The sequence below is a fragment of the Lissotriton vulgaris genome, chromosome 7 (assembly GCF_964263255.1).
Source record: "Lissotriton vulgaris chromosome 7, aLisVul1.2, whole genome shotgun sequence".
Classification (NCBI taxonomy): domain Eukaryota; kingdom Metazoa; phylum Chordata; class Amphibia; order Caudata; family Salamandridae; genus Lissotriton; species Lissotriton vulgaris.
The window spans coordinates 573,589,616-573,609,408 of NC_141695.1; the positions used below are offsets into that span (position 1 = coordinate 573,589,616).

Genomic DNA, 19,793 nt, shown 5'->3' on the forward strand with positions numbered 1-19,793 from the left:
ACCCGGTGGGGTAGCATGGGACAGAACTGCATATGACATTTTGGGCCCGCTCGAGCTTTTAAAGTATCCCCACCAGCTCAAGATTTCATTAAGTGATTTTGTGACACCTAGTACCTTCTCAGATGACTGGGACTTTGAAAACATTAATAATATGATGTCAGATTTAGTAATGTCAGCCAAATTTACAGAACAAGATTACTTGCAGGGTTCATCCAATTATGAAGAGCTTTACTGCTACAACCATTATGGTGATCACTATTTGCATAAAAGTGCTCAGCCTAGAAATGTTTTATCTTTTAACCAGTGGGAACACTGTCCTACTCCACCAAAAGGCAGCTCAAAAAAGTTTTCCGATAAATTCCAATACTTCTCAGGGCTTAATAACAGTGATCCAAGAACGTTTTATTTTAAAATGTCAAATAGAACAGGAATGAAAACAATGTTGACAAATACTAAATTGATTTATTCAGAAGAATTTTATGACAAAATGTCTACATTAGTTTTCGAAATTTGGAAAAACACCATTGAAACAAAAACAATCTGGGGTTCCAAAGATTGGCAAGTACAAGGCCTAGAAGCACTTTTTGGGCCTGCATGATCCCAGAACAAATTATATTCTTGAATGACACAATTCAGCAAACTACTTGTCTTGGCCTTGGTAAGATAAAAGACATGAATACACTGTCTATTCCGAAACCTATGCCTGATAGTGACAGCACTACTGATGTGGAGATAGACGTTTCTAATATTTTATACCAAAACAGAACACATTCTGATTGGAAAAAATGGTTGATCTGGCCAACAGACACGAATAACTGTCAAGATAGATTCCTGAACAAAACACAGGGGTTCAAAATGACCAGACCAGACCCTAGATATTCCCAGAGACAACATCCAGGGATAGTTACAACATACAGTGTAGGGAAACTATGCCTTGAGTGGCTACAGAAATCCACACTGGCTGAAATTAAGCAACACTTGACTTTACTTAAAGACGGTGCTGACTTGCGTTATTTCATAATGGGACCACACAAACAGCGTCAAAAACGTTTCATAGCGGCCGGTATATACGCTGCATACATCGAAGCATGGAAAATAATGCAAATTGAGACAGCAGAAAAAATACGAGAAATTGATCGTATAAATTTGGAAAAATCACTTTCTGTTGTGGACAATGGGTTCCAGAATATATTCACTGGACAGTATTGTATTGTCTGCCTTTGATATAATAGAGCAGGACTTACTAATGCTACAACATGGTCAGTCTCAATTACGTTCTATTGTACAGCTTGGATGGACGTTGCAAAATCTGCGTTCAGGCTACGTACAATGGTGTTTAATCAACACAACGTCATTATTCGGTATCTTTAACCTTACTGATAAACAAATCAGTTTGGCACAAAAAGGAGCAGATTATACAATCCTGAGCATTGAAAAACTCGAGAGATTACCTTTGACAATGTCAGAAAACCTGTCATTGAATGGATAATACATGGAACGATTACAATTCCGATGACAACTTTCCAGTTTAATTACTGTCAAGAGTATATACCAGGAGGCCAGTATGAAAAGTTGGGTAAAGAATACATCAAATCAACCTGGGATTTACCTTATACACACAGATGTTATAGTGAAGGAAACAAGGAGGTATTTCTTAGTGGTAAAAATTGTAAAAAATCACTAAGTGTTACACTTCTGTGTCAAGGTATTAATTTGCATGGAGCCTGCGAAGGGTCTTCAAACAGCCTTTCATGTCACCTGCATGGCACGCCTGCAAAACAGATAGAGCCATTTTTAGACCACTTTCTAATGGTAGTTACATTTTAATAGGTGACCACAGCTGTTGTGGCATGCTGCCAGGAAAAGCCTATCTGACAACTGTAACTTGCAGGGCCATTTGCTGTATGCAAGTATTGTATCCACACAGCAATCCAGATATGGGGCTGCGTTATGGCCTCGGTTGAATATCTCTTCTATTCAAATTGATACTTTAAGCAGAATGAAGTCTATTCTTTTACAAACAACTGTGCCTCTAACGTCATCAAAAGAAACATATGATCTGCAAGTTGCAAGGACAACAGCAGAGATACATACCCTTTTATCAACAAATTGCCCCATACATTTTGTAGAAGTGTTAAGCCAAATCTTAAACATGTCTGATACCAGTGGCATCGCACATGTATTTAAGACACTTTTTTCGGGACTGTTAACACCCTTTGAAACAGTTCTGGGCATCTTCCCGATTTTTTCCATTCTGTCTTTGGCAGCCTACCCTTAATCTTGGGACTCGTGGCAGGAATTTTACTTTTTGCTCCTTCTGCACCGATATGGCAAGCCAATCCACTGGCAAGACTATAGCAAAGATGGAAGAAACAATCCTAGCATTACGATACCAAGACCGTATCACTAAGGTCCTCGGATTGGCCCGGCTAAGAGATCTGAATACAACTTGGTTTCTTTCATTCAGACCGATCTGGCAAAATTGCATCATACCTGAGCTTCGATGTCTGCTATGCGGGGAAGAATGCGTGTTGGACATCTGTCTTACACTACAATCAGCAGTACCAATGGATATCGATACTTTGCTAGGTCCTGTAAAGACTCATGCATCGTGTTGTCCCCAGCGGCTACCGATTCTGATGACGGCATTCGTTGAGACTTCCCCACTACGAATAGGTGGTGGTGAAGTACGAGAAGAAAGCAGCACCAAACAGGTACAGCCTTCTGTGAGCATTGCTGATCCAACCATCGATGATAGCAATCACGCAGAGAACTGCACAGTGGCAGTTTTTTCAAACTTGGTCGAACTTTCACCTGATGTGGTAGACCAATTTTTTGCAGGTCTGTCTGAAATAATGTTCTCTCCAATCAACGAGAATAACTCTTAAATAAAAACAACGAGCAACTCTGAATTCGGCCTTCAGTTATTTTTAAACAAAGCTACAGAAAATATTTGGAACTTTTCCCCTGAAAGCGAAATTATTGTTGCCCATATTTTCAAAATATTTACCTTTTTTTTTTGGCACATGGTACTCTGCTTAAAGTAGAACTATTCTTAGAGAACAGAGCTTCTATTTTAGGATACTAGAGACAATATTTTACCTCAGCCTCTAGCAGATATACAGCAATTTGTATAACTATGTGATGAAATGGTCTCGACCTTCTTTTCTGTATTTAGAGCCATTTCATGTGTAATTTTCGCAATTCGTTCAGCTGATATATATATGCATTTATCTGAATGATAACACTGCTTGAAAAGCGTACAGTACAAATTCTCATTTTTCGTGTATTTACCGTATACCATTTCAAATGCGAAATATGTATTTTGGGGTGGGTCGGAAAAAAACACATGCACCATTGAATGTTTACTATTGCTTAGTTTTAGTAATGATGGACATCAATTCGTGGAGTGGGTGTCGTGTTCTTATCTAGGACCCTAATTCGATATTCCCGATTTATGCCCTTGTGAGGTTATAATCAATAATGTCCTGACAAAGGCATAAGAATCAGATTCATATTCAGTAATAGCCCATGCAATCCAAAGCACAGAACGGCTACTCCCATCGACTCCTAGAAAGCACAACACGTTCTTTAAACAAACCAAGCCTCCAGCAGCCCGGGAAAACGCCCCTGCTTTTGTTTTGATTTGAACAAAAACTCCTGAAGTCCTGCAAGAACTGTTAGTTCTTGGTGACATCTTATGTCCAACCTTACGTCAAACCCGGCACCTTTCAGGTATAAAATACCAACAGTTGCCTTAAGCAAAGACACGGAAGCCGCCCCTCCTGTTTGACGCACTGAGAGAGACGCTGTCTTTTTCTCCAGCCGAGAAAATCCAGCTCTGGTGTTTACAGCCTACCCTTGCGGGTTGCTGGGATATCGAGTCCTAAGGAAAGAGATACCAGACCTCCCGCATTCTATTACCAAGGTACGGAGCTGACTAAACCCTTAGAAGAATTCTTGATGCAGATTTTTGGCAAAATTATCTTAACCAACTTAACTTAACACTGCTTCTTACTTGTCCCTTCCCACATATTAGGCTTAGGTCAAGTACACCGGGGTAGGCTTAGTTAGAAGCACCAGTTGAGCCTTTTAGTCAATGAATTTATGTATGTATATATTTTATCTATTTTAAAGTATCATATGGCTAAGAAACCGTATCAATGCTTTTACAGTATTATTTCATAATACTACTTTTACTGTATGCACTTTACTATAAGTATTGCAATTGTGGCAATTCATTTCTCTTGCATGAGAAGGAAGACTGCTCAATAAATAACACCTTTTTATTGAAAACGCCCGTCTCTCTATTTCTCTGCATTCTGGTGAAACTAAGTATGCACTGCTGACTGAGTGAAATAGCTGTCTATTGTTTTCACACGACTCTAGAGATATACTCTTATTCTGAGGGAGCAAAGTTGTCATGTTTATGCGGTTGTCGGAAACTGAATCCCTTCTTGTCTGAGCCAGGGAAGGTTGTCCATCCCTCTTCATTCAAGAAAGTTTCCAGTGACCTCTGAGCTAGCTGGTGCAAACCTAAATTAAGTTTAACATAGTCAGTAGAGACCTAGATTACCTCAGTCCTACGTCTACACTGCTGTTTATGTTATTCCAATGCGCAGAGCCTATTGGGAAAATAGGAACTACACTACACTAAGTTGTCCCAGTATATCAGGTTTCCCAAGTGGAGTTGCCTTAGTCAGGCCAGACCAGCTTTCTTGTGACTCCACGGCAAACCTCAACCGTACGGGCCTTGGGGCCGATCAAGTTAAGTTTACAGGGATTGGTATATAATGCCCTATTGTAGCCCCCCGTGATCTGTACGGAATTGGGATTGTGTGTCAAACACCCATCTATTGATTACTGTCAGTTGGGAAGCTTGATAATAGAGTCTTATGTCTGGTAACCCTATGCCCCGTCGTACCATCCCATGGTGCGTTTGTTCATAGCAATTCGTGGCCGACGGTCCTCCCACAGCAGTCCCTGCACTACGCTATCAATTTGGGAGAAAGTAGGAGTCTGGGATAGGATTGGGAGTGTTCTGTAACACATAGAGAAAGCGCGGAACAGCGAGCATCTTAAACAGGGATGCACACCCCAGGAGAGTGAGAGGGCGAGATAGCCAGTGTTCGGTGTCAGAATTTAGACGTTGAAAATGCCCAGCGGGTTCCGTTCAAAGAAGAAGTTAACATCTGGGGTAACAAAAATGCCTAGGTAGCAAAAGCCCAGTGATGCCACTGGAATCTCATAGCCCCATGGATTGGATGTGGGTTCGCCCCATAACACATATATCTGAGATTTGGACCAATTTATCCTGTACCCTGAGTGTGCACTAAAAATGTGGAATATGTGGAGCAAATGCCGCAAAGAGCGTGCTGGAGAGGCCAAGTAAAGAAGAATATTATCCCCGTATAGCGAGATGTGGTTCTCATGATCTATTGTCCATTTAAGCCCCCGTACTTCTGGATCTCCCCCGACCCAAACGACCAGTGGCTCCAATACCAGGGCAAAGAGGAACGGAGACAAAGGGCAACCTTGTCTTGTGGCCCAACGTAGGGGAAAAGTGGCTGAGTGGTGATTGTTGATGGTGACATGTGCGGTAGGTTGTGTATATAGTGACCTAATCCATCTTATCACCATGGGTCCAAACCCCATGCAAGCCAACACAGCAAAGAGAAAATCCCATTCAATGGTATCAAATGCCATGGTGGCATCTAAATATAATAGAATTGCTTCTTCCCCGACAGTAACAAGTCTACCCAGGGCCCGTTCATCCATCGCAGATTTCGGGCCATGTTTCTTTCTGGCATGAATCCGGATTGGTCCAGGTGGATCAGTCCGGTGCTATTCGGAAGGAGTCAATTGGCCAGGAGTTTGGCCAGGATCTTAGCCTCAACAGTGAGAAGGGAGATAGGGCAGTATGATTTACAGTCTTCTGCTGGTTTATTTGGTTTATGGACAACTACTTTAGCGGCAGTGCGGATATCCGACTTATAACATTCCATATATAGACTCAAGAAATGGGGAGCTAATTTTGCTGCCATGGATTCAAAAAGCTTAACCGGAAGTCCATTAGGACCCATCGCTTTGCCAGAGCGGACATCTTGTATGGCTTTTTGAATGTCCGTCAAAGTAATGTCCACCTCCAGGGCATCCCTATCTTGTGGGGAGAGGCTCACCACATTAATACTGGCAAGGAGATCGGCCAACAGTGGGGCTTGAGATGTCTCTGAAATATTATAAACCTCCTCAAAGTGAGATGCAAAGGTGTCAGCTATTCTTTGAGGGTCGGTAAGAAGTGCACCATCGGGGCTGGCTATCGCATGGACCCATCGCGCAGCCTGCTCCTTGCGTTCCAGCCTCCTCAGGAGTTTGTCTGTATGTTCACCTTGTTCATAGATCCTATGACAGGTAGATAGGGAGCGCATTGTGGACTCTTCTAAAAGAAGTTGTCTACAATCCTGCCTAATAATTTTTAAGTTGTGCTGAGTAGTAGGGTCAGAGGCACATGCAACAACCTCCTCCATGGCCAATATGTCCGCTTCCATCTCAGCCACCACCCTCCGGGAGCACTCAGTCCTATGTCCCACCATTAATGACAGCTCCTTGCCCTTTATAAGCGCTCAAAATGCCCCCCATAGTGTCAATGCCGATTCAACTGAACCCACATTTTCCGCAAAGTAGTAGTCAGTATCCTTGAGTAGAGCCTCTTTGATGTGTGGTATCTTTAGCACCCACTGTTGTATCATAATGGTACCGGGGCGTCTAGCCTGTTGTATGATAAAAGTCGTAAGGATAGGAGAGGGATTCGATATCCCTCATGCCAAGCAGTTGGATCTAGTGAAGGCTTGAATATCTTGAGCATGTGTAAATATGTAATCTATTCTAGACTGGCTACCGTGTGCCCCTGATTGAAACGTGAAGTGTGTTGTATGCAATGGGTTCAGCCACCTCCATATGTCCACAACACACAGGGCAGTAGCGAACTCGTGGAGCTGCAAGCCTCGCGGGGGTCCTCTCAGGGTGGACGACAGTCCCAAGAACCATCCATAGTTAAATTAAAGTCACCCCCCAATATCAACACTGCCAAGGGTAGTTCCAGTAGCAAGGTCCCTATGTCACGTAGTGTCAGTCACTGTAACCGGGGGGGGGGGCATATACGGAGACAACATTAAGAACACATCCCTCCCAGGTGCCCTTGACAGCTGATTACCTATCTTGAGTGTCGGTCCAGGTGTTGTGGATTATATATAGACAGCCTTTTTGAAGGAAGATCCCTACACCCCTGGAGCCCGAGGTGAATCTGAAGTGGACTACCATTCAATACCCCTTTCTGTTCAGGGCCACACATGAGTTTCTTACTAAATGTGTCTCTTGACGCATAACAATATCAAGCTCCTGCCGTTTGATATAGTGTAATACAATACCCCTCTTAATCTTATTCCCAAGACCATTAACATTCCACGTAGATAAGTTAAGTACTAAGTCAGGTGCCATCAGATTGTTTCATTGGGAAAGGTGAACAGCCAGATGGACCCGTCTGTTAGGAGGTCCCCAGAACCCCCCCATCATCGCAAAATAGAGTCCAGTCATTGGCCAGAAACCGCTCAAGTGGACTTCATATTCACAGGATTTCTTACCAATTGTACGCCAGACATCAAGCCAATCCCAGGTGTCCACAGGTCTAGTCAAAAACCATAGCTTGCCATCCGATTCCACTCGGAGTTTTGCCGGACACAACATGGCATATTTGATCTGCTGGTCTCTGAAAGCCAGTTTCACTTCTAGGAATCTACAACTTTGTTTCTGGACCTTCAAAGTGAAATCCGGGGAGAAGGAAACCTTACTGTTTTTGAATGTCAATGGAGGGGCTGCCCACACCATCTGAAGGATCACGTCGTGGTCGCAAAAATGAAATACTCGGGAAAGAAGAGGTTGGGGGGCTACCCCCGGTTACATGATGAGCTTGTTCAATGGAAAAACACTTGGACATGCCACGTGGTTTAAGACGTTGCAGAATCAGCTCCTCAACGAACAGATCGGCTGCATGCCACTCCGCTGGTTCCGGAATGCCAAGAATCTGAACATCATTGCGCATCATTCTGCCTTCATACTCCTCCAGTTGTATGGTCATGGCGTCGTGGGAAGTTTGCAGTTCGGTCACCTGTTTTTTAAGGAAGGCTGTAGCAGTCATCATTTCTGTAGTTGTGTTCTCAACTGTGCTCAAACGATCTGCCATTTTCATCATATCTTCCCTAATTAAGGGCACTTCCGCGGCGACTGTGTCGATCCGGGTTCCGAGAGAGGTCCGTACAGTGGTTATCACCTCTTGGATACCTTTGTTTGTAGGCTCCAAGCTCTCATTTTGGGTTGCAGCCGTGCTGTCGCCTTCTTCCTGATTTTTCTGCCTCGCAAATTTGTCCAGTTTGGCCTGCTTTGCTGCACTCCACTGCGGCCCCATGCCATGTTGGCTTTGTTGAAGGGGTGATGAGGGAGGGCCGAGAGGCTTCAGCTACTCACCGCCGCCAGCAGTGGGACACCCCACTTGGCCTGTCGATTTTGTCACGTGGCACCCAACCGTAGAGCCGATGAAGCACTAGTTAGTACCCCGCAGAAGTGTCGGGGGCTCTGGTCGCTCACCACAACGTGGTGTCTGGAGGTCTCGACTCCACTGCGATCAGTGGGTCACAGGTCTGATATCACCCCCTCCAACCTACACGAGACATCCCTGTGTGGTATAGTCCCAGGTCTGATCACCATCTGGAATATCACTTCATATCCTCGCCTTTTGAGGTGTATACTGGCAGCCTTCGCCACAACTTCGGCCTCTAGAGAAGGCCTCAAACACTGCTGGACCCCACTGAGTATTGACGTTAGAGCTATGGACCACAATGGGCAGCAAGCAGGTTGTAGTGGCACCTACGGACTCTCAGTGCTTCGTGAGGGACGCTCCGTATTCTTGAGTAGTTATGTGGTCCTCTGGAAGTTCAGCGCGTGAGCGGTCCTCTTTGTCAGAAGTGTCGACAGCCCTCAGGACTGCTTGTACAGGTAGAGAGGAGGGCAGGATACTGACCACGTTGGGCACCATGGCTGCAGGGAAAGCCCGTTCTGGGTTTCCAAGTCTAATGTCACTATGGGTAATAGCCTCAGTGTGGGGGGTCAGCTTCAACCTGCGCCAGATTTTTCCCCCTCCCCGGCGTCTACCACCTGCCGGGATGCACTGCTGGACATCACCTGCGAGTCCGACATTTTCTAGGGTGAGGGCGCCGCTCGATCGCCTCCTCAGACACCAATCCCGGCAAAGGCCTCAGCCTCAGTGTTGCGTAGCTCCCGTGTGCTGAGGAGCGGCACTCGTCTCCGGTCCAGAGTAGAGCCGGCATCTGGAGCAGCTCCGCTAGGGTCCTCTCGATTGCTCCCAAATTTCGCTTGCACCCTGGACAGCAGCAATGACCCTCAGTAAGCCCATTGGGAAAGAGATTTGGCCGGGACAGATCAGTTTATTCGGATATTTCGGGAGTGGCGCAGCAGAGCTTGGCTACCGAGCGGCCATTCCTGTCAGGAGTTGGCCACGTTCAACCCCTAGAATTTTTAAATACATTTTGGCCCCAGTAGTGAAGGTATTCGTTATATGACTGGGCACAATAATATGAATCACACACTAGAAGTGTGGGGGATCCATGATCCGTATTCTCCAGTGCCAGTATCAGGGCCTTGAGTACTTCCTGCTGCACCGTGCAGTTACCAAGGACTGTGTGTTTTTTAGAGGATGGAATTTTCCATCATGCATGCGCCCCTTTACTATTGCGCATGCAGCAGAATATTGGCACTTTGTCCCTATGGCAGACTGGGCAGAACTATCAGTATAAATGATGAGTTCATAATGATTTAGAGGCATTATTTTATTCAGCAGAGGATATTGTTGTGCACACTGGCTTGTGTTTGTGATGTAGAGTCAAATCTGTAGCCTGTATCTGTAGCATTGAGAGAGTTAGCCCATTGTAGCCAATGTGGATATAAAGCTTTGGCATTCAGAATGCTTGCTTTGGTGAGGGCCTCTAAGGTCAGTACCAGGGTTACAATATGTTGGACTTGGCCCTTTTTGCAGAGTCATCCCTGAACTTTTTGCCTTCCTCCTATATTTTAATTGAGCTGTTGTTGGCTATTTTATGACTCTGGGCACTTTACCACTGCTGATCAGTGATAAAGTGCATATGCTCTCCCTATTATACATTAATGTATGAATTGGTGATTCCATGATTGGCTGGTTTGGTTTACCTGTCAGAGTGTCTAAGGCCTGCCATTGCGGAGCCTGTGTGCAGTCTGGTACTGCCATGCTGACTGGGCAAGTGCACCCACTTGCCAGTCCCTAAACCTTCTCTTTTCTTCATATCAGACACCCCTATGGTAGGCCCAAGGGCAGGGTGCATTGTAAGTATAAAGTAGGATATGCCCTGGTGTGTTTTGGCATGTCCTAATAGTGAATTACAGCCATTTTCATTTTTTACTATTGCAAGGCTACCTGTTCTCCATAGCCCAGAATGGGCAGTTAGATTATTACATTTTATAATCCTAACTGATTCAGGGAATATGGTAGAAATTCGAGTTTAGTATGCCTGAACTCAGAATAATAAAATACATCTTTTAGTAAAGTTGGTTTTAACATTCTATGTTTGAAAATACCACTTTTAGAAAGTAGGTATTTTCTTGTCTAACTTCCCACTGGACTGACCATCGCTGCATCCACTTCAAAGGAAACCCACCACACACCACCGCATTCAACAAATCCAAAGCTGCTGCTGGTGCAAAGTCACAGAAGACCAGCTAAACGCCACCCTCGCCTGAGGCCCACCCGCCGACCCCATTGACCCCGACACCGCCGCCCGCAACCTCAGACGGTGGATCTAAGACTGCGCCAACACTCTCGCCCTGATCAAGAAACCCACCAATATGAAAGCCAGCTGGTTCACCACGGGCCTCCAGGCCTCCAAGCAAACCTGCCGAAAACTAGAGAAGAAATGGTACTGCAAACAGACACCGGACAGCCACACAGCTCACAAGAACGCCATCCGCAAACACCATCACCTCATCAGATCCGCCAAAAGGACCTCTTTCAAAGACCACCTAGACAACAATGCACACAACAGCAAAGAGCTCTTCAACATCGTGAAGGAACTCTCCAACACCAACAACATCCCACCTTCGCAAGACCTGTGCGACTCCCTTGCCACCTTCTTCCATCGCAAGATCGCAGACATCCACGACAGCTTCAACACCATGACCGCCTCGACAGCGACTGAGACCCCCGACCTCACGGCCACCATCCACACCGCTCCCCTGCTCACCTGGACCAACATAAACGACGAGGACACCATCAAAATCATGAACACCATCCACTCCAGCTGACTGTCAGACCCATGCCCACACCACATCTTCAACAAAGCCAGCGCCACCATCGCACCCCATCTCTGCAAGGCCATCAACATCTCCTTCAAGACCGCAACCTACCCGGAGAGCTGGTAGCACGCCGAGATCAATGACTTACTCAAAAAACCAAAGGCTGACCCAAAGGACCTCAAGAACTTCTGACCCATCTTCCTGCTCCCGTTCACGGCAAAGATCATCGAGAAGACCGTCAACAGACAACTGACCCTCTACCTCAAGGAGAACAGCATCCTGGACCCGTCCCAGTCCTGGTTCCCCAGCAACCACAGCACCAATACTGCCCTCATTGCTGCCACCGATGACATCAGGGCCCTGCTGGACAATGGCGAAACCGCAGCCCTCATCCTCCTGGACCTCTCAGCCGCCTTCCGCACTGCCTGCCACAGCACCCTATGCACACGCCTCCACAACACAGGGATCCGAGAAAAGGCACTGGAATGGACCACCTCCTTCCTCTCCGGTAGAACCCACAGCGTCGGCCTCCCCCCTTTCCGATCCGAAGCCATCGTGATCATCTGCGGCGTATCCCAAGGTTCATCCCTCAGCCCGACATTGTTAAACATCTACATGGCACCGCTCGCTCACGTCGCCCGACTGCACGACCTCAACATCATCTCCTACGCTGACAACATCCAGCTGATCCTCTCCCTCACCAAGGACCACCCCACCGCCAAAATCAACCTCCACGAAGGAATGAAAGCCATCACCGAGTGGATGAAGAACAGCCGTCTGAAGCTGAAATCGGACAAGACGAAAGCCCTCATCCTCGGCTCCACCCCCTCAGCCTGGGACGGCTCCTGGTGGCCAACTGCACTGGGAGCAGCAATAACACCCACTAACCACGTGCGCAACCTAGGATTCCTCCTCGACTCAAAACTCTCCATGATCAAGCAAGTCAGCACCGTCTTGTCCTCCTGCTTCAACACCCTCTGCATGCTCTGCAAGATCTACAGGTGGATCCCCACCGAAACAAGGAGAACGGTCACCCAGGTCCTCGTCAGCAGCAGGTTAGACTACGGAAACTCCCTTTACGCTGGAACATCGGCCAAACTCCTGAGATGACTACAACGCATACAGAACGCCTCTGTACGCTTGATCCTCGACATCCACAGCCACAGCCACATCACACCACACCTGAGAGACTTGCATTGGCTTCCCATCAACAAGAGGATCCCCTTCAAGCTCCTCACCCACGCACACAAAGCATTCCACAACACCGGACCGGCATACCTCGACAGACGACTCACCTTCTACACCCCGAACCGTCAGCTCCACTCCGCCGACCTCACACTCCTCCCCCGCATCCGAAGAATGACCACCGGCAGCAGATCATTCTCCCACCTCGCCGCCAAGACCTGGAACACCCTCCCCATCCTCCTACGGCAGACCCAGGACCTACTAACTTTCAGGAGGCTACTCAAGACCTGGTCATTCGAGCGCAGCAGCACCCCTCCCTCCCCAGCACCTTGACACCCTCACAGGTGAGTAGTGCGCTTTACAAATGTTTTGATCAATTGATTGATTGATTGATTGAAAAGTCTGGTCTTTTCCAGTCGTAGAATGGTTTTACACATTTTGCATTATCCACAATGTATTCGGCCAAAATGTAAAAATACTAAAATGAATTGTAGTCTTTTGAGAGTTGTTGGTGGGTGAAGCAACACATTTTTCTAAAAAATAGGTCACTGGGCTTTTGCCTTGACTTGACAATTTGTATTCACAAAGCACTCCCAGGAAATCAATGAAAGAAAAATATACAAGTTTCGCCGTGATACAGTAGATTATAAACTCGGAGAAGTTTACAGCTGGGATGAAGTCTACACTAGAGGAAGGCAGAACAAACCATATTCACAACAGACAGACCAATCATCATCGGACAGTGATACCATGAACAGACCACCCAGAACCACCATTCCATCAACAATTGAATCCACGTAAACTCCAACACATATACCAATACAAGCACACACACCGGCACAACCTTTTTTAGAGGAAGGCCACCTAGAAAAGGGGCGACCCAGGAGGAGTCAAAGAAAATGAAACACCAAACACGAGAAGTACCACGGGAGGCAAGAAAGAAAAAGGCAAGAAACAAACAACGACATGAGTTTGGTCATCAATATATCAGATCAACTATTCAGTGAGACAGAACTACTAACATTACAAAAAGGAACTTCATATGTTCATACCACCAATACCAACCATCTGGAACTTGAAGTAAGCTTCTTCAAACTGATGCGAAAATAAGGATTAGGACATTACTTTGAAAATATATTAACACGACAGACCAACAAGGAACCTGACCAACTAAGAGGGTTACCGCCCCCAAGTACATACATGGCACCCATCAGCCATAAGACATTGGATACATTTGACAGTTTGGTAAAACAAGATTTATCGAAATTAAAATTCACTAACAAGGGAATAAAAACCAACCTCACACAAAAAGATTTTGACATAAAAAAAATTGCAAATAATACCAAAATAACATGCCGAAAAGGTGACAGGGGAGGAGCCCTAGTCATATTAAAAACGGCTGACTATGAAGCCGAAGTGAATAAACACCTTTCAGATGAAACAACGTATATTAGAATGGACACAAATCCCACAGAAACTTTTCACACAACTTTAAAAGAACTCATCAATCATGCCCATGACAAAGGAGTAATTAGTGACAGAACAAAGAGATTCCTAATACAAGAATACCCCAAGAGTCCAACCATTGATATGGTTCCAAAGATACACAAGGACCCCTTTCATCCACCGTTCAGACCTAAAGTGTCAACTAAAGGAAGTATACATAGGGCAATTCACAGATCGATACCTACAACCTTTGATGTTTAAAATGCAAACATTTGTAAAGGATACAACAGACTTTTTGAACAAACTACAAAACACCATACTTGACCCAGGTGAAACCATTCTAATGTGCACCATAGACTTGAAGTCACTATATACTTCAATACCTCAAGAACTAGGAATAGAAGCAGTGGAACAAGCACCTCTGTACTCTGATCTGAACCTAGATATACAATTCTTACTCATGGAATTATTACAATTCACTTTGTTCCAAAGCTACTTCACATGGAAAAACCAATGATTCCTACAAACGACAGGCACTTCCATGGACAATTGCGCTGCACCGGCGTATGCCAATTTGTTTATGGACAAATTTGAGCAAGACCACATTTTAACCAAGGACCCATGGATCAGACATACCAAAATATTTTTGCGATATATTGATGACATATTCATTGTATGGAATGGCCCAGAATCTACACTAACTGAAGCATTGGACAAACTCAATCACATAAATGATAGAATACAATTTATGTATGATATACAAAGAAAACAAATAACATTTTTGAAGGTCCAAATAACTCTAGCCAATAACACATTTGAAACAGATATATACAGGAAACCAACTGATCGAACCAAATACATTGTATTATGCCAGTTTCCATCAAGAGTCATTGAAACAACATTTACCTTATTCGCAAATGATGCGGGTCAAACGTATCGTATCTTTTTCACAAACAGCAAGCATTAGGTTACAAGAAATGACAGAATGCTTCATAGAAAGAGGTTACCCAAATAAACTTTTAGAGGAAGCTAAACAAAGATGCCAACTAAAAAATAGAAATTACCTATTACAAAAATCAACGGTTACCAAGAAGAATCGCATAGTGATGGTGCACACATTTTCCAAAGCAAGATTAAAAATGAAATTTATCATAAGATGACACTGGTCAATGCTAACATTGGAACCAGACTTTAAGGATCTATTTAAGGAATTACCCACCTTCGCATATACCAGGAACAAAAATATGGGGGAAATTCTTAAACATACAATGACAGATGACAAAGGAACACACAAAGGAACCATGGCTTACCGCAATTGCACCAATTGCACTTATAAAACACTCAAGAACTTTGCAACAACTCAGTGGAAACTTGCAATAAGATTGCACTTTACGTTTCAGAAAAAATCACCAATATCTATGCCAGTTTTTCTGACAACCTGCCATCCGGGCGTGATTTTATGGAAAGTGCAGTTGTTAATTCTACTGAGTCCTGCCTTCAATACTTTTCGGTTCCCCCTCCTGACATACTTATAAACATCTGCAAGAGCGTCAAATCGGGCTCCCCTCGTGACCCGGCCCCCCCGAAAGTACTCAGAGAGAGCTTACAGGTACTAGAACCTTACTTTAGGCACATAATCCAACCATCTTTCTCTTCAGCGCACCTACCGCTAGATTGGAAGAAGGCAATTGTGTTGCCAATCAAAAAGAAACCTAATGTAAGTCAGGACATCTTGGAAAACCTGAGACCAATCTCTCTCCTGCCATACCTTGCAAAAGTGACCGAAAAAATTGCTAATAAACAACTAATGGCTCACTTTGAAGTTAATAAATCCCTGCATAGCTCCCAGTCTGGTTTCCGGACTAATTACTCCACCGAGACAGCCCTCCTGAGAGCTACGGAAACTCTACGGGCAGGAGCTGACGAGGGTCATACGATGGCGCTCATAATGCTGGACCTCAGTGCTGCGTTTGACACTGTAGCTCACTCCATCTTGCTACAGTGTCTAAACCAGGCTGGGGTCACCAAGGCGGCATTGAGATGGCTTAAATCTTTCCTCATAGATCGCAGTTTCCAGGTTCAGAGAGGTAACTCCCTCTCAGACAGCATTGCCCTAGAACAGGGGGTGCCTCAGGGCTCTGCCCTGAGCCCCACCCTGTTTAACCTTTATATGGCTCCGCTAGCGGAGGTGGTTCAATCGTACGGCATAAAATTAGTATCTTATGCCGACGATACCCAACTCCTCATCTCCCTATCCCAGGCACCCACCTTGGCCGCTGCTAATTTTAAAACTTGCATGCAGGAGCTTGCAGGCTGGATGAACCAACACTGCCTGAAGCTCAATGGCTCCAAAACAGAGGTTCTTGTGATAGGGGGTAACACGGCTAGTTGGACCCTGGACTGGTGGCCTCCTTGTCTAGGCCCTATACCTTCTCCTTGCAAGGAAGCAAAGAACTTGGGTGTATGGGTTGATCCCAGACTCTCCTTTGATAGTCACGTCCAGAAGCTAGCAGGGAAATGCTTTGGTGTACTGAAGACCTTAAACCGGACCCTGGACCTCCTTCCTTTAGAGGCCAGACGCACGATGACCCAAGCTCTAGTCACCTCCCGTATCGATTACGGTAATGTTCTACTCTTAGGGACTACCGAGAAGAACATCAGAAAGCTGCAGGTTCTCCAGAACACGGCAGCCCGGCTGGTCCTCAGGCTACCCAAAAGAGCTGCCTCCAAACCCGCCCTGGATGCCCTTCACTGGCTCCCTATAAAAAAGAGGATCCTGTTCAAAGCGCTCCTAATATGTTACAGGATAACCTCTCAGGTAGCCCCTGAATACCTGAAGGATCTTGCGATCCCCTATGTGCCCAACAGAGAATTGCGCTCTAAGGGTACCGGGCTTCTGAGTGCCCCCCGGATAAACAAAGCTAGAATGGGTGGGCGCTCCTTTCGTGCGCTGGCGGCTAAAAATTGGAACTCTCTGCCTCTGTACATCAGACTGGCAGAGACAGAGACCTTATTTAGGAGACTTTTAAAAACCCACCTCTTTACCCTATAGGTCTCTCACTTTCTCCTGCTACTCTCTCCACAGCGCGAGGACACGCCGGGATGGCGTCACCAGGCGCTTTATAAAATCCTTTATTATTATTATTAAGAAAAGGTCATAATATCAAACTCACAGTCACATGTGATACCATGAACTTAGTCTACCTACTGAAATGCCAATGTGGCAGAAGTTTATGTTGGTAAAACTGAAAGGAAAATTAAGATCAGAATTAATGAACAGAAATCTAACATACGCACCAAGAACCCAAAATCAGTCTTGTCCAACCATTTTCTTCAAAACTACCACAATATTAACCAACTTAAATTCTTGATCCTGGAAGTGGAATTTAAAAAAGAAGGTCAAGACAACAGAAACATCTTCTTCAACGGGAGAACTATTGGATAAAAAATCTAGACAGCATACATTCGTTTGGAATGAATGAACGGATAGAACTGGCATATTACTTATAAAGAAACTTAGTATCTGTTATTTCATACCTTTTTTATCACATGTTCATTGATTTTCGTTTTAACACTATGTTCTTAACATCGGTATGTTTTCATCTGTATTACACGAGATTCAAATATGGCCACTGTATTCATATATCTTGAGTCCTTTTTCTATCCCACACACTCTAATGCCACAGCACATTTAAAAATGGCCACCATAGGCACTTGACAATTAGTCCTTCCTTTATTGCCATAACCCCCACGAGATTTAAATCACACTAACAACGAGACACAAACAAACCATACTCCCGACGGAACGTTAGTAGGAACTAACTACACAAAGTGAGGTATGTAAACAACGTCTTGCATGGCTAATAAAGCTTTGGTTTGAATCGCACATTAGTTTTAGTTCATGCCGCATCGTTTGCCGCAAGATATAATGCCAAAAGGCGCAGTCAGCGCTTAGCGAAATCTCAGTTTTGGATCATGTATTAGTTTAATTCAGGCCTTATTTTTTTACGCTTGACACAATGCTGAATGCGCTGACAATCATTAAAAACGCCTAATAAAACCAGCTGTCACATATATTTCAATCACGCCATACTGGTATTTTCTCACATATTATTTTTAACCCACATGGAATCACCCGTTTTTATACACTGGCTCTGTACAAATTAGGATCTAACAAACCATACTATTATCAACTCTTGTGTCCCCCTAATAAAACTGAAAAGCATGTTATATCATCATTATTGATCATATGGTAGATATCCTAATAGACACATTCTTCACTAGCATCTTCCCGCCCATATACTTGAACCAACTAAACTTTATGTAAAACACCACAAGCCTGCTATCTAGCATGGGTCACCACCACCACCACTACCATGATATGGACTGAATAATATACATAACATTGTGAATTACGTGCATAGTCCCTCATGATATTCATGTTTATTTTAGGACTAATCCCTGATGAATGGTAACAATACCCGAAATGCATTGGATGCAATAGTCCAGATACTATGAGTTATATATATAAGCATGAAATAAAGACATCTAATGTATAATTAAAATACATGAATTCTGATTCATTCAGCAACAATTTGTCTACCTTTATTATTAACTGAAAGAGTCCATTCGAATGACCAAAGGGGTGCCCAGGGAAAGATACATTCCTTGCAGGAAGTGCAGCAATGATTTTGATTTAATGACGTCGAGAATGAAGACACCGCCCCAGGAGCACACATAAACATTAACAAAGTAGACTTATCTTTTGAAAGTCACGTAGTAGCGCTTATTCAAACCCAAACATAAAAAATATTCTAAAAATAGGACATTAGGGGCCAGATGTAGGTAGCCATTTACCGACAGGTAACGGCCGATTTCAGCCGTTACAGACCGGTAAATGGGTTAATGGGATGTAGGGGGCCAATTTTACCAATTCGGTAAAATTACCGAATAGGTAAAATACCGAATCGGTATTTTTACCGATTCGGTAACTTCTAGATGTAGGTGGAACTCTTCTGAGTCCCAAAGGCCTTTCAGATTCGGTATTTTCAATCCAATTGGGTGGTAAAATACCGAATCCAGGTGTGCATGCACATGTGTGCATGCACACCTATGCCATGTGACAGACAGACATGCCCTTAGGGCATGTCTGTGTGCCACATGGCACACATGCCTGTATTTGGGGTGCTAGAGGGTGTCAAAGTGACACCCCCCGCACCCTTGCTGGAATCGGTACTTACCGATTCGGTAATGCCCATTGATTCCTATGGGCTTCAATGCCCATAGGAATCAATGGGGATTACTGAATCAGTATTTACTGAATCGGTAAATACAGAATCTTAACAATTCGGTATTTACCAATTCGGTTATACCTATATTCCCCCCCCCTCTATTTTACCACTTCTTAAATACTGAATCAGTAAAATTCGGTATTTAAGAAGTGGTAAAATAGAATTACCTACATCTAGCCCTAGGATGGGCAATTTTAGGTTTTTTTAAATTAAATTTGTAGCAAACCCCAGACCTATGAGATCTACTTTGTCCAGGAGTTCCATTAATTATTCCTCCATCAGATATATATCTTCAAAGTCGGACAATGCCTCCTCATCAAAATTTGAAATTACTCTGTCTTATAACAGCCCAGGGCTGTACTTATGCTACCTGGGGCAATCAACAAAATTACCTGTGAGCCTAGCACTGAAACTTCTGTCAAATATCTGCATCAAGGTGCTATATTCTGGCAGAAAAATTCATTTGAGATATCTAGT

General features: G+C 44.4%; 1 protein-coding gene across 1 annotated transcript in view; it reads left to right on the forward strand.

Moving 5' to 3' along the window:
- The window catches only part of LOC147702045 (T-cell antigen CD7-like), a 211,958-nt gene that overhangs the window by 61,633 nt on the left and 130,532 nt on the right, over positions 1–19,793 (forward strand). The window lies entirely within an intron of this gene.